General features: G+C 40.8%; 1 pseudogene; it reads right to left on the bottom strand.

Moving 5' to 3' along the window:
* Positions 1 to 9,545: 9,545 nt before the first annotated feature.
* Positions 9,546 to 10,167, bottom strand: LOC115867118 (nucleolar protein 56 pseudogene; annotated as a pseudogene).
* Positions 10,168 to 12,497: the final 2,330 nt, after the last annotated feature.

The following is a 12,497-nucleotide window of genomic DNA, read 5'->3' as shown; positions in this document are numbered from 1 at the left end:
ATTCTCTGTTTCTGCGCCCACCAATCATAGTTTTTGTGTTGTTTTCTGAAGCATTCTGACAGTTTCAAAACCAAGAAGCATGACTCAATCCTAGTGGGGACTCTGTTGGATTCTCCTGAATGTAAAGAATGAAATTCCATATGTAGGAAGATTCTTGAATCTTTCTTCATCTACTCTGTTCACGCACCTTCAGAACCAAGCTCCAGACTGAAGTATCACAGGTGCTAATGTGTGCCTTTTCATTTGCTTCTGCTTCCTGAGGGGTCAGATTCTCTAGCAGGGACTGGATGCCTTCCTGTAGGAGTTCCCACTCAGCCCCCTTTATTCCTGCACCATCAGCTTCCTTATTGCCATGGACAAATGAGAAGGCTGAACTTTAGGGCTATTACAGAGTGAAAAAAATGTAGAAAGTGGTGAAGGGAAGAAAGAAAAGAAAGAAAGGAAGAAAGAAAGAAAGAAAGAAAGAAAGAAAGAAAGAAAGAAAGAAAGAAAGAAAGAAAGAAAGAAAGAAAGAAAGAAAGAAAGAAAGAAAGAAAGAAAAGAAAGAAAGAAGAAAGGAAGGAAGGAAGGAAGGAAGGAAGGAAGGAAGGAAGGAAGGAAGGAAGGAAGGGGGTAGGGAGGAAGGAAAAGATTCAGACAAAAGTGGATCTGATGAAGACCCCGAAAGGAAGCTGCTGGTTCAGTTTTCCCATCTATAAAATGGGGCAGTAAAAGGTAACTCAAATGCTGATTTGGAGAACTGCTTTATCCACTGCTTACACAGTGCAGGGGACAAGGCAGGTGTCCACAGATGTCAGAGGGATTTGAGCCTGGATCTTCTACAGAAGGAAGGGAGGGAAGTGCTGCTGGGTTGATAAAGGAAAAGGAATCAAGGGGTCAAAGTCTTCCTCAAGGAATCAGCCATTTGATTTCAAATCAAGTGTGTGTAGCTCAGCCTGTGGACTGCCTGGCAAGGCCAGACCTCACCAGATCCTCAGCTGTGCTCTCCTTCCTTCTTGCCTTCTTACCCCACCCCCTCCCTTGTCCACTTTCTAGGAAATAGGAGGAAGAATGGAGAGAAATCTGAGTGTCAAGAGACCTGGGTTTCAATTTTCCTCCTTGTTTCCTTCTCTGTGAGCTTGGAAAAGTCTCTTGAACTCTCTGAGATTCAGTTTCTTCCTGCATAAAAGAAATTGGACTAAATTATTTTAAGATTTTTAAGTCTTAGCATCTCCCCTCTTCCCCCCTCTCTTTATTCACTTCCTCCTGTTGTCACCTACTATCCAAGAAGGTCCAAGAGCACAAGAGGAAGACACACTCAGAGAGAACACCAGAGCTGGGTTTCTCCCCAGGATTCTCCAGATAGATGTAGGGCCATACCTCTCAGCCGGCGCTGAGGGATTCTGAGAGTCTAAGTGTCTGGAGTACAAAAAATCCGGTTAGCATCCTGCCCTGGAGAGAGTCTCCAACCCAGACTGTCCCCATGGAAACACCCACAGCAGGAGCCATGATAGATGCCTCCCACTGCCCACATCTGGGCGCCCTCTTCCCTGCTACTCCTAATCGAGGTACAAACAGAGCCTGGGAACAGGGTTTACAGATAAGGGAGGGGAAAAATGAGACCTAGAAAAAGTGGGAAGCGAGAAAAGGGAGGAAACAGAAGATGGAGAGAGAGCAGGAGTCAGGAAAAGAGAAGCAAAGCAGAAAGAGACGGAGGCAGGGAAGCAACAGAAAGACAAAGAAATGGAAAACAAATAGGAAACAGGAGAAAATTAGGAGACGGGACACGCTTAAGACGCAACGTTATAACCCCTGCCCTTTGCTGTTTGGATCTTCAAGTTTATAATTTTTACTAACATAAACTGAAGCTGACTGTACAGTTACAAGTCACCACATCTCCACACTTCCCTTACTCAGTCCTGGCAGACACCCTGCAGGGAAGACTGATACTTGTCACCGTCATCAGGAGGACATTGGGTCTTAGACAAGATCATTTTCCTGAAGCTGCTTGAGAGGTGAGTCCAGCACCAGGCCCGCCTGATTCCAGAGTCCAGGACTGTCCACTGGGCTGGGATGCCTGTCTCCAAGTTCAACCCTGTTTTCACCCAAAGAATCTCAGACACACACTGAAGTCCAAAGCATGGAAATCTGTTAGAACAAGTGAGGGAAACAGTTTTCCACCTGAACCACACATGCCAATTGACCTGGGGGCCAGGACCCAGTGCCCAGAATGTTTCCTTTTTTTTTTTAACTTCAGGCTAGAAAAGTCAATTTCTACTGGAAAGTTATACCTAAGGTGCAGATGTGACTGCAACTCTAGCAATTAATGTATTTGTTGGTTCCTTAATTCATCATTTGACTGCTAATACATGACCAGGTGGAGTGTGCAAGCTCTGGGGATTATACCATATTAAATCAGGACAAATTTTGCCCTTCAGGAGCTTACCATGTAGTGAGAGACTTTACATATATGTTTAAATGTCTCTTAAGAGTTTTAAAAGGAAATTCAAAAAGGAAAAATGCCAGCAACCTGCAGGATCTGGATAAGAGTATATATAAGCTTTAGTACTAGTCTGGCCTCTTTTACAGACCAGCTTTGAGGTCAAATCACCCTTTCAGATCCTCAGTTTTCTCACCTATAAAATGGAGCAAATAAGAGCTGTATCATCAGTTGCTATACAAAGTCAAGGTGATACATCAGAGCACTTGACTGCCTGAGTCGATTTACTATCAGGGAACCAAAAACTACACGTCCCAGTTACATTCCAAGCAAGGAATTTTTTTTCCATTTCTGACTTGATACTATTTCCTTATCTCTTTTATTTTTCTTCTATTCTTAATAAGTTTAATCAAAGGGACAGTGAGCTGGAAAGGGAAAACATGTCAAAATGCCAAGAATTCTGAAAATATAACTTTCCAAATCGTGCAGCTTGGTGCTGGCAAGATGACAAGGGCCCCTACAACCCAGTGCAAACACAGAGCTGCAAAATCACGCAGCTCGCGCGTGCAGTATATGTAAGTTACATGCCAAGTGCTAAGCAAGTGCTTTTAAACAAATGACAAATACGATAAGACTCTTGGAGGATAAGGCCAAGTGAGTGTGAGGGTGTTCTAGATTCCGACGTGGACATGTGCTCATCTCATCCCCGTCTGCCAGCCAGTACCACACCAGGGACCCCACCTAGCAGGGACCCCCTCCCTGTCGACCTGTGTGTCCAGTGGGCGCCCACACACATGCACACACCACCAGGAAAACGCAACTCCATTTCAGATGTTAAGCGTTTGGGCTAGAGAATCTTGGACAGCACATTTTCTCCCAATCAACTTCATAAACTTAACTAATAATTTCATTCGCCTCATGACAAAGCCACTGCTCGTGCCGTGCCGACAGCAACTTAAACGGAACGGGTCATAAAAATTCCCTCGTCTGCCGATGTTGGATGCCATCGTTAAAAAAGAGAAAGGTTGACAAAGTGAAAGGGAAAATGCTGTGATGCTTTTATGTGAAGATTACATTTAAAAATAACCAACTAACTGTCTACACTTTTCGGGGTCCTGACGTCTCAAAACGCGTTTAGATTGATACAGACTGAGGCGGAAGTTCTCGTGCTGAGTAAACAGTCAAGTGTTCTTAATAGGAATTGCAGTTTCTCGACATCTGTTAGGGAAAAGGGAATGGCGAAACAACAATTTAGAGTGAGATTGGTTTTGTTAAATGCATTTAAATTCCAAGATTAGTGGTGTTCTTTCTTTTTCAATTAGCATTTACTTGTAGAAAGGTTACAGCTGAAAGGACTGGGGAGGGAGGTCGGGTGGGGTTTTTTTCCTCACTGAGAGGGCACTCCAAAGCATAGTAAAGTTAAAATAGGAAGAGAACAGTAGACTTAAAAGAACTTAAAACCGGTGCCAGATCGAGACGGCAAATCTTGAAGGAGAAAGCATTCGAAAAAAAAAAAATACTAAAATAAAAAAAAGTTGAATCTGGATTGGATGCTCCTGTCCTCTGGGTAGAGAAATCATAAATTGCTTTGAGAAAATATAGAGATGTGTATTTTCCTAGCCAGTTACTGAGTGAAATTTGCATGACTTCCCAAATATATGCCACGGTTCTGTTTGAGTGTGTAAAGAGCTGTAACTAGCTCAGTTTTTTTTTTTTTTTTTTTTGATAGAAACATAAACAGAGACAAAAAATGTAGGGAATGTTTTACCTGTTTTACTGCCATTAAATAAACCTCATCTGCTACCAAGCTGTTTTGGGTGACATTTGTTAAATAAATACATTTTGTGGGATACTGGAGCACTAAAGGAAAGAGACGTGCATGCAATGTTCTCGGATAAATTGTTTGCTTCTCAGCACCCTTACCCCTGCCCTGGGGGCAGAACGAGGTGGTAACTTCAGATTTATAGTTTCCCATAGGTATCTTAGGTCTAACCTTACACAGCTACAACCAAAATCTCATGTTATTGTTAGTAAAGTTTCTTTTAACTCTCTCTCTGCCTCTTCCCCCATTTTTCTGGCTTTGTGACTTTCACCATCTCTTGTTCCCTCCGCAAAACATCTCTATTCAGTAGTTGTGTTTTTCTTTAATTAGGGACAAATTTGATATTTCTTTTATACTTCTACATGCTTTTATTCTTTAATCTATTAGTGTGTATATTTTGTGCATGGCTTCAACCTTAAAATATTGTTAGATGGTCATGATTCTTTTAAAATATATATATATATTAAATATTTGTTTAATGTAAAGCCAGTCCTACCATTTCTAGTTTAAAACCTAATAAGTAGATAAGGCTGTTCTCTAGAGAATTTCTGTGGATACTCTAAAACGCACCAGGATGGATTATAATTTCTGATGATTTCCTGTGTAAGGTCTCTGCAAGTTTTCAGCAATCATAATTGGAGAAATGAACAGGGAAGAAGTTCTGAATATACACACTGTTATTACATTGGCTGGGCAGCCAGGCAAAGGTCTTCATGGTCCCCAACAAACAGGGAATCCATGTGATGATAACTAAAAAGTTATATGGTTCTAGAACATTCTGCAACGAGACTTGGGGCAACAGGATGCCTTTGTAGGCAAGGTTCCTCTGACTTTTCAGCTTGCTTCCTCTGAGAAATTGCATATGCTGATTCTTTTCAATTATCTGTCAATTTTCAACATGCAAATAGAAACATGCATGTCATCACTTTGGTACTCACCAACTGATCTCCTCCAAGCACCCAGACCGTAAGTGAATGCCGTTCAATATGTTCTCTTCCCTTTTTTAAGTGGAGTTAATATTACTGAGCAGATTTTGGTCAGCTTCCAGGAACCCAGTGTGTAGAGGCAGAATTTTATTTTAGAAGCACAAGTAGGTTTGAAAAATGTGAACTTAACCCAACTATTTCTTTGTTTCATCTTTCTTGCTAGACATATTTTTTCTAAAATAAATTTCTTCATCTAAACACACAAGTGCACACACACAATTTTGGCCAAATTATGATTACTGCTTATAATGTTTTTAATTATTTTACATGCTTATAATACAAAAATGATAAAGTAAGAAGGAAAAATGGTCCAAAACAATAACCAATAATAAATACTTTGGCATGATTTATTTGCATTGTCTTCTGTGCATGTACATTTTATAGAGTTGAGTTCACTGCATTTTGCTCTTAATCTCATCAATAAATATTTCATTATATTGCTAAAATTTCCTCATTTATATAATCTAATATTTATATATAATACTTTAGCTAATCTTTGGCCTGTTTGGGGGCATTTTGTAGTTTCCCTTTTTTTCTTCATAATTGCAGTAATGCTTAAATAAAACAATTCATAGAAAATGGCTATGTTGGATTACTTTCTTAGAATGGATTCCTGGAAATAGAATTACAAGGTCAAAGTGTACCAGCATATTTAATCTTCCTGATGCATATTGGCAAATTGCCTTTCATAAAAATTATACCAATTTACCCTCCTGCAACAAGCATATAAGAGTGCTTGTCTCACAGCATCTCCTCTGTTGCAAGGTTTTTACAAATGTCTGCAAATTAGAAAGATGACAAAAAAATGGTAACTTTTGCCTGAAATAATTTTTAAACGTACATCAAGCAATAGATTAATTTTAAAAATATTTTAATTCATCAAGAAATTTCAAAGCTTACCTCCAGAATGTTTTCTGATCAATGAATGCCACAAAATTGTGATACATTATCATACATAGTAGACTATGTTGTTAGAAAAGCTATTTTTTCTTTCAAAATGAATCATAGTTAATTTACAATGTGTTAGCTTCAGGTGTACATCAAAGTGATTCAGTTTTCTATCTATCTATCTGTAGATAGTCTCTGTACCCCGACACCAAATTAAATCTTAGAGACAGTTTTGGGTGAAGTAGACAAGAATAGCTTTATTGCTTTGCCAGGCAAAGGGGACCACAGCAGGCTAACACCCTCAAAACTGTGTGTCCCAACCTGGAGGGGGTAGTGAGGAGTTTATAGTAATGGTTCAGAAAGGGCGTGATCAGCTCGTGGACAATCTTCTGATTAGTTGGTGGTGAGGTAAGTGGGAGTCAGCATCGTCAACCTTCTGGTTCCCAGTGGTCTGTGGTTCAGTGCTTGTGGGCAGCATACAGTTAACTTCTCCCACCTGGTTCGGGTTTCAGTATCTGCAAAACAGCTCAAGATATTGTTATGTATATCCCTTGAGGGGGAAACAGGACTCTGCCCCAAGCCTGCACAATTGTTTCTTGACTATCCTTCCCTTGTCTCCAATACCCTCTCTTCTCTAATTAGCATCTGTTTGAACCTGCCCCTTGGAACTAGGGGAAGGTCCTGGAGGCAGAATCAAGACTATTTCCTATAATCAAGATATGAGGAACACAGAAAGGCTTTTGTGCCCAAGAGCCCCACAGGGTCCTGCTCGGTATCAATATCTATCTGTCTATGTATCTATCTATCTATGTATCTATCTATATATTTTTTTCAGATTCTTCTTTTCCTTTATAGGTTATTACAAGTTGCTGAAGTCTTTCTAGTCCAGGGAAAATTTCATGGAAACAAGGGTGATACTAGATTTTTGCATAAAACTTAAGTCAGTTTGCATTAGATTCTAAACGTGATTGAATTAGTGCATCTTCAAGGACTTCACATTATTGGGCTTGGTACTATGCCAAAGGGAGAAGGTGGATGGTGCACTTGGTATTTGGACAGACACTTTGAGTTCAAGAACAGAAGAGATGTTTGGGAACCTGGTTTCAAATGGTTTCTCTTTTTGAGATTTTGCCATGAGAGCCATAGTGAATACTCGACTGAACAACCAGGAGAGACAGCGAGAAAACCTCTCAAAGGGGCAAAAACAACAACACAACAAGAACAACATAAAAACCTCCTCACACCAAAAGATTTGCCAAAGACCACCCAAAGGTCTTTAAAAACACCTTTGTGTTCTGTTCTATTAGGGTCAAGAAGGAAAGATTCGGTGAATAAATGCTGCTTTTGTGTAATGTGTGTTATTCCCCTAGGCTACTGTGTTATCCAAACTAATGAAGTCCACCCTGTTCCTTGATGTTTTCTGCTGGAAATTCAACTTTCTGGCTAAGAAAGAGTTGACATACAGCCATCCTAAAAGATCTCCAAATAGCTCTAATAACTGAAGGTGGACTTTGGTGGTCAGGGGAAAGATTGATCACTCTTTGAACACATTCAACATACAGATTAGCACCTAAAGTGTCTGCATTTATATGACTCTATTTATTTCGACTTCACCAACAATTTTCAGCAGTAGTGAATGGGCATTCCTGCGTCACTGATTATTTAAAACCAAAAAAGGCAGGGCAAACACAAGACAGAAAAGGCAAGAAATCCAAGTGCCACCAACTCAAAGAAGCATACCCCTCCCTCCCCAGATCCTCAATTCCCTTAGCTGTCAGATTTTTAAACCTGAGCACACCCTTCTGAGAGGGTGGCATTTTTCCTTGTAAGAGTATTCCTTCCAGTGATCCATTCCTGGCTTAATGAAATGTTCCCTAAATTAAATCTACCCCTTCTGAAAGGTTACTCCCCAAACAAAATGAACAGGAAAATGCCTCTAGTCCATATAAATGTCATCCTGCCCTCCAGTAAATCTGTTTTAATCACTACTTTTAAGGAAGCAGCCCAATTGAATAGGAGGGAAACTCAATTACTCTGTATACCAAGACGACTGTCAGAGGGGGTCACAAACAGTGTCTTTCAGAGGAGTCTTCCTCTTGAGAGATGCGAGGCACACTTTGTTCTGCAAATGATTTGTCCTTTTCCTTTGCTGAGCGACAGCTCCACCTCCCACCGGCAAAGAGACGGGAAGAGAATGGATATCAAAGGAGGGATCACTGTGCCAATGCTATTTCCCCGTACGTTTTCTCACCAGTTCTTTAACACAAGATTTTTAGTGAACACTTTTCCCTTCTGTTGACAGAAATGGAAATGGGGTCCCAGAGGGGTAAAGTTCACCTTCAAGGTCACCAGGCCAGAAAGGGAAGGGGTGAGTCTTGCACCCAATTCTGTGCAATTCCAAAGATTTTACTCCAGCTAAGAGGCACCAACTCTGTTTTCTTCTGAGCTTTATAAGCCCATTTAAAAGAAATAGTCAGTGTGGGAGGATGAATCAGTCAAATGACTCTTCATAGAAGAGTTGGGTAAAACCTGCTTCCCTGACACTTAGAAGCAAGTTCGTCAGCAGAATTCCTGGCGTCTGCAGAATGCTAGTGAACCCACAGATCTGGAAGGTAGGCTGAACCCAGGACCAAGGCTTGCCGACCCCAGACCAATATTTAAAGGTCAACCCAATAGGGCTAAAAATGACCACTCCAGAGAACTTTGGGTGGGAAATGACAAACAGCAGATACCTCTTGACACGGATTCCAAATAAGCCTGTGCCTTGCATTGGGTTTCAGCAAAGGCGTTCATATGCTTTGCAAAACTAATGTGCAGAGGCAGGCCTTCAGTGCTTATGTTTTTTGGAATTAAGTTGAATGACTGTGCCTTGCTCTCTAAAACGTGTAAATGTGTAAATTATGCTACAACAGATTGCCAGTGCAAGTTGAAGAAATGAAAAATATGGTGACTCTCACGGCAAGGGTGCAGGGGTGTGGCTTGTTGCCTGATGTTAAAGGCAGCCTCCAAACTCTCCATCCTTGGGGGCTCTGGAAAGGATTATTAGAAAGGAGTCGTGAAATGAGAAGTAGCTCGATGGCTTTTTCAAGGGCCCAGTTGCATCTGAACACAATCTCTTTTACTGGCACAAAAGAAGTTATGTAAATTATGTGTTATATAAGTTCTGTTTCCAAATCGTGTTTAATTTCCCCAGTTCACCATATACTAATAGAAATACCCAGAGTCACATGCCAAATCTTGATCCCTAAGATGCTCAAGAATTAAAAAGATAGGGAAACGCCCCCACCACTTCATTAACTCCAGCGGGGTGTGTGTGTGTGTGTGTGTGTGTGTGTGTGTGTTCTAGCTACTCTTTTTTTTTTTTTCACTTGTGAATTTGTTTTTATTTTTATTGGGCTATAGGGGATGGGTTGGGAAATATCTCTGTAAGTTATGCCCTACCAGGGAAATGTCCATTCTCATTTTCCTGGGACAGCTTTCGGAGCTTTTTCTTTTCCTTGGAGCTGCTGTTCTTGCTGGCAGCAGCCTCTTCAGGTCCACTGCTGAGAGGCTCCTCCCTGGAAGAGAATTTCCTCTTTTTCTTGGGAACCCTCTTGTTTCCTGACTCTTCAGGGTCACTATCTGGTTCCTCTTTGGGGAAAGATTTCTTCCTCTTGGTAAGACTTCCACTGCCAGCTGTCTCTTCAAGATCGCTAACCAGCTCCTCCTTGGAGAAAGATTTCTTTTTGGGGGGTTTGGAGGATACAGATGGGTCTTCCATTCCATTCTCCGGAGGAGCCTCCTGGGGTTTCTGCTTTTTCTTCTTTTTGGGTCTTTCACTTGTCTCCTCAAATTCCTCCGGGGTCCTACTGCTGTTTTCTGAAGACACCAGGGCAATCGCAGCCAGTCTTTTCTTTTCCTTCTTCAAGCGTTTCTTCTTCTGTTTCTTCCTAGTAATCTCAGCAGCCGCTTCCTCTGCCTGAACCATTGCCGCCTTCATGACATCCAGATTCTTTCGTGGAATCTCTTCAGTCTCATAGAAGGACAGCTGCTCCTCAACTTGTTCTCGAAGCTTCTCCCCAAATACACGGGTAGGTACCTCAGAGAAGCAATCAGTTCGTGAGGCAATACTGCATTTGTTTGCCAGGTATCGGGAGATGCGGCCTTTGTTCTTGGCAACTGCTCGACCAATGAAGGTAGAATGGAAAATGAGTCCATATTTCGGGGTGCTACCCCTTGTCTTCAGGGCTCTGGAAAGTTGGTCCCCGTGCTGGGCCCAGGGAATCACTCAGACATCAGGACTGGCCATAGTTACTCATTTTAATGTTGTCTGAGTTTATTGTGATGAGGAGGCTAATCCCATCTATGGAAATGGCATGAAACCACACAATAGCCCCTTTCTTCAAGGAAATGAAAGGAAACACTCACACGCTCCAACATTTCATAGGTTGAGAAGGAAGAGTGAATGCCCATCATTTCTGCAGCCTGAGACTCTCTCATGAAATGAAGAAATGTTGTGAAAATTGTGTTGGGTCCATAATAACGCTGTGAGCCATCAGGGCCAAAGATGTTCCCTGTGACTAATGAGTCATATTGCTAAAAGATACCTAGAGTCCAATCTGTCCTTGGAAAACTAAAAGCACCAGCGACTTCCCAAGATCATACATGGACTCTGATAGAATATGCCCTAAACTCCTACTAACCCCTTGTCTCCTGTTCTCCGTGGTACGTTATTACTTGGAGAGTCAACACAATTATCTTGCAAATTAAGCCAGACTGTATTTCTTTAGCTTCCAAAAATGTTTCAAGAATTAGATATGACTCCTGTTTTCAACGAAATGGATAATGAACGTTGCAAATTTCCCTAAAGGTCATAAGTTGCACAATGAAAAGGAAGAGATTTAGATACTACATTTATAGGTAGGTCCTTACAGCTTTGTCAAGAGGCGGAAACATGTTTCTATAGAAACTCGTTGACACATGCAGCCAATTTAATTGGGAAGGAGATCTGGGATAGGAATGCTGAAAATAGTGATGTCTAATTGTGGACAAAGGTTTCAGCGGTGTTAAGGAAGCTTCCAGATTTGCGATTTTCAGTCTCTTGTTCCTCCCTCCCTTCCTGTTCTATTGTTCCCTCTCATTTCCTTTCATCTGCCATCATGAGAAAGAGACAAGATGCTGGAGGTGACAGCTCAGAATTGGCAGTGCCCTGAAGATTTTTTTCCCCTTCTAGTCTTAATATGGAGCACTGACTATATTACAAAGTGTAATGATGGATTCATGAAATTAACCCACACTTCTGGTTAAAGTCACAAAATAGTGGGACCCGACAGAGAAGAGGGACAAGCACGTCTGCATGTTTGCATCTGTTACCTCGGACCTTGCATGGGATTGGAGATTTGGATCTGAATGTTCCATTAATTTCTCACAGATATCAAAAAAGCCCTGGTATCCCAACGATTATGTCAGAAAATAGTATTGCCTTGTTTACATGTAAGATTCCTGGGTTTGTGCAGGAATTCTACAAGCTGAGCTAGAGATCAGCCCATAAGGAAGCCCATAAAGAAGATCTTGGACATCTGAGAATCAAGGTCTACCATTCAGTACTACTCTTGCCCATCCCAGCCAGCCGTTTGTAAGCAAGGATTAGTGATGCTTCAAGGCACTGGAAATTATCTAGAGTCTCCAAGAGGATTTGATCTTAAGCTACCATCACTTACACATAAATATAATTATTATATGAAAATACTTTGTCTCCACATCTGTTAAGCAGTTATTCTGTGAGTTTCTTGAGACCAAAGAGTATACTTTTTATCTTTATCCCTGCTTTAAAATTTTTATATTCTCATCACCTAGCACATTACCTATCATTTAGTAGGCATTTAACAAATATTAGGTAAATAAATGGATGAAACAAAAAGTCACTCAATTAGAAAGAGCCTAGTTTTTCTAGAACTCAAGTGCTTTGGACCTCTGGCTATTTGAAACAGTTCTCTGCTCTGTTTCTATTTTATTTTTTAATGAATTTTCTATCTGCAACTCCCAAATATGGTTTAGTTCACTCTGTCTTCAATATAAATATCCAAATTAAATCTCAAGGGAATGTCATGAAAATTAATATATGCATTGAGAAGTATGTCCTGTAAATTCTTTTCATATTTTACTTTGATTGAAGGTAGACAATTATAAATAACTCTTAGAAATAATTTTGATAAGCTCTGGGGCTTACATCTGTGTGGAGAGGTCATCGTAGACATTTTCATATATATTATTTAATCACTCATATCTCTGCATATAATGTCAACTCTATTCTACCTCCTGACATCTTACTCCAGAATGAAGGACCATTTCCAAGGTCATTCAGAGAATGGTGGAACTAGAATTTGAATCCATGTGTGTCATT

The sequence above is a fragment of the Globicephala melas genome, chromosome 2, assembly GCF_963455315.2.
Source record: "Globicephala melas chromosome 2, mGloMel1.2, whole genome shotgun sequence".
Classification (NCBI taxonomy): Eukaryota; Metazoa; Chordata; class Mammalia; order Artiodactyla; family Delphinidae; genus Globicephala; species Globicephala melas.
This window is presented reverse-complemented; position numbering and strand designations above follow the sequence as displayed.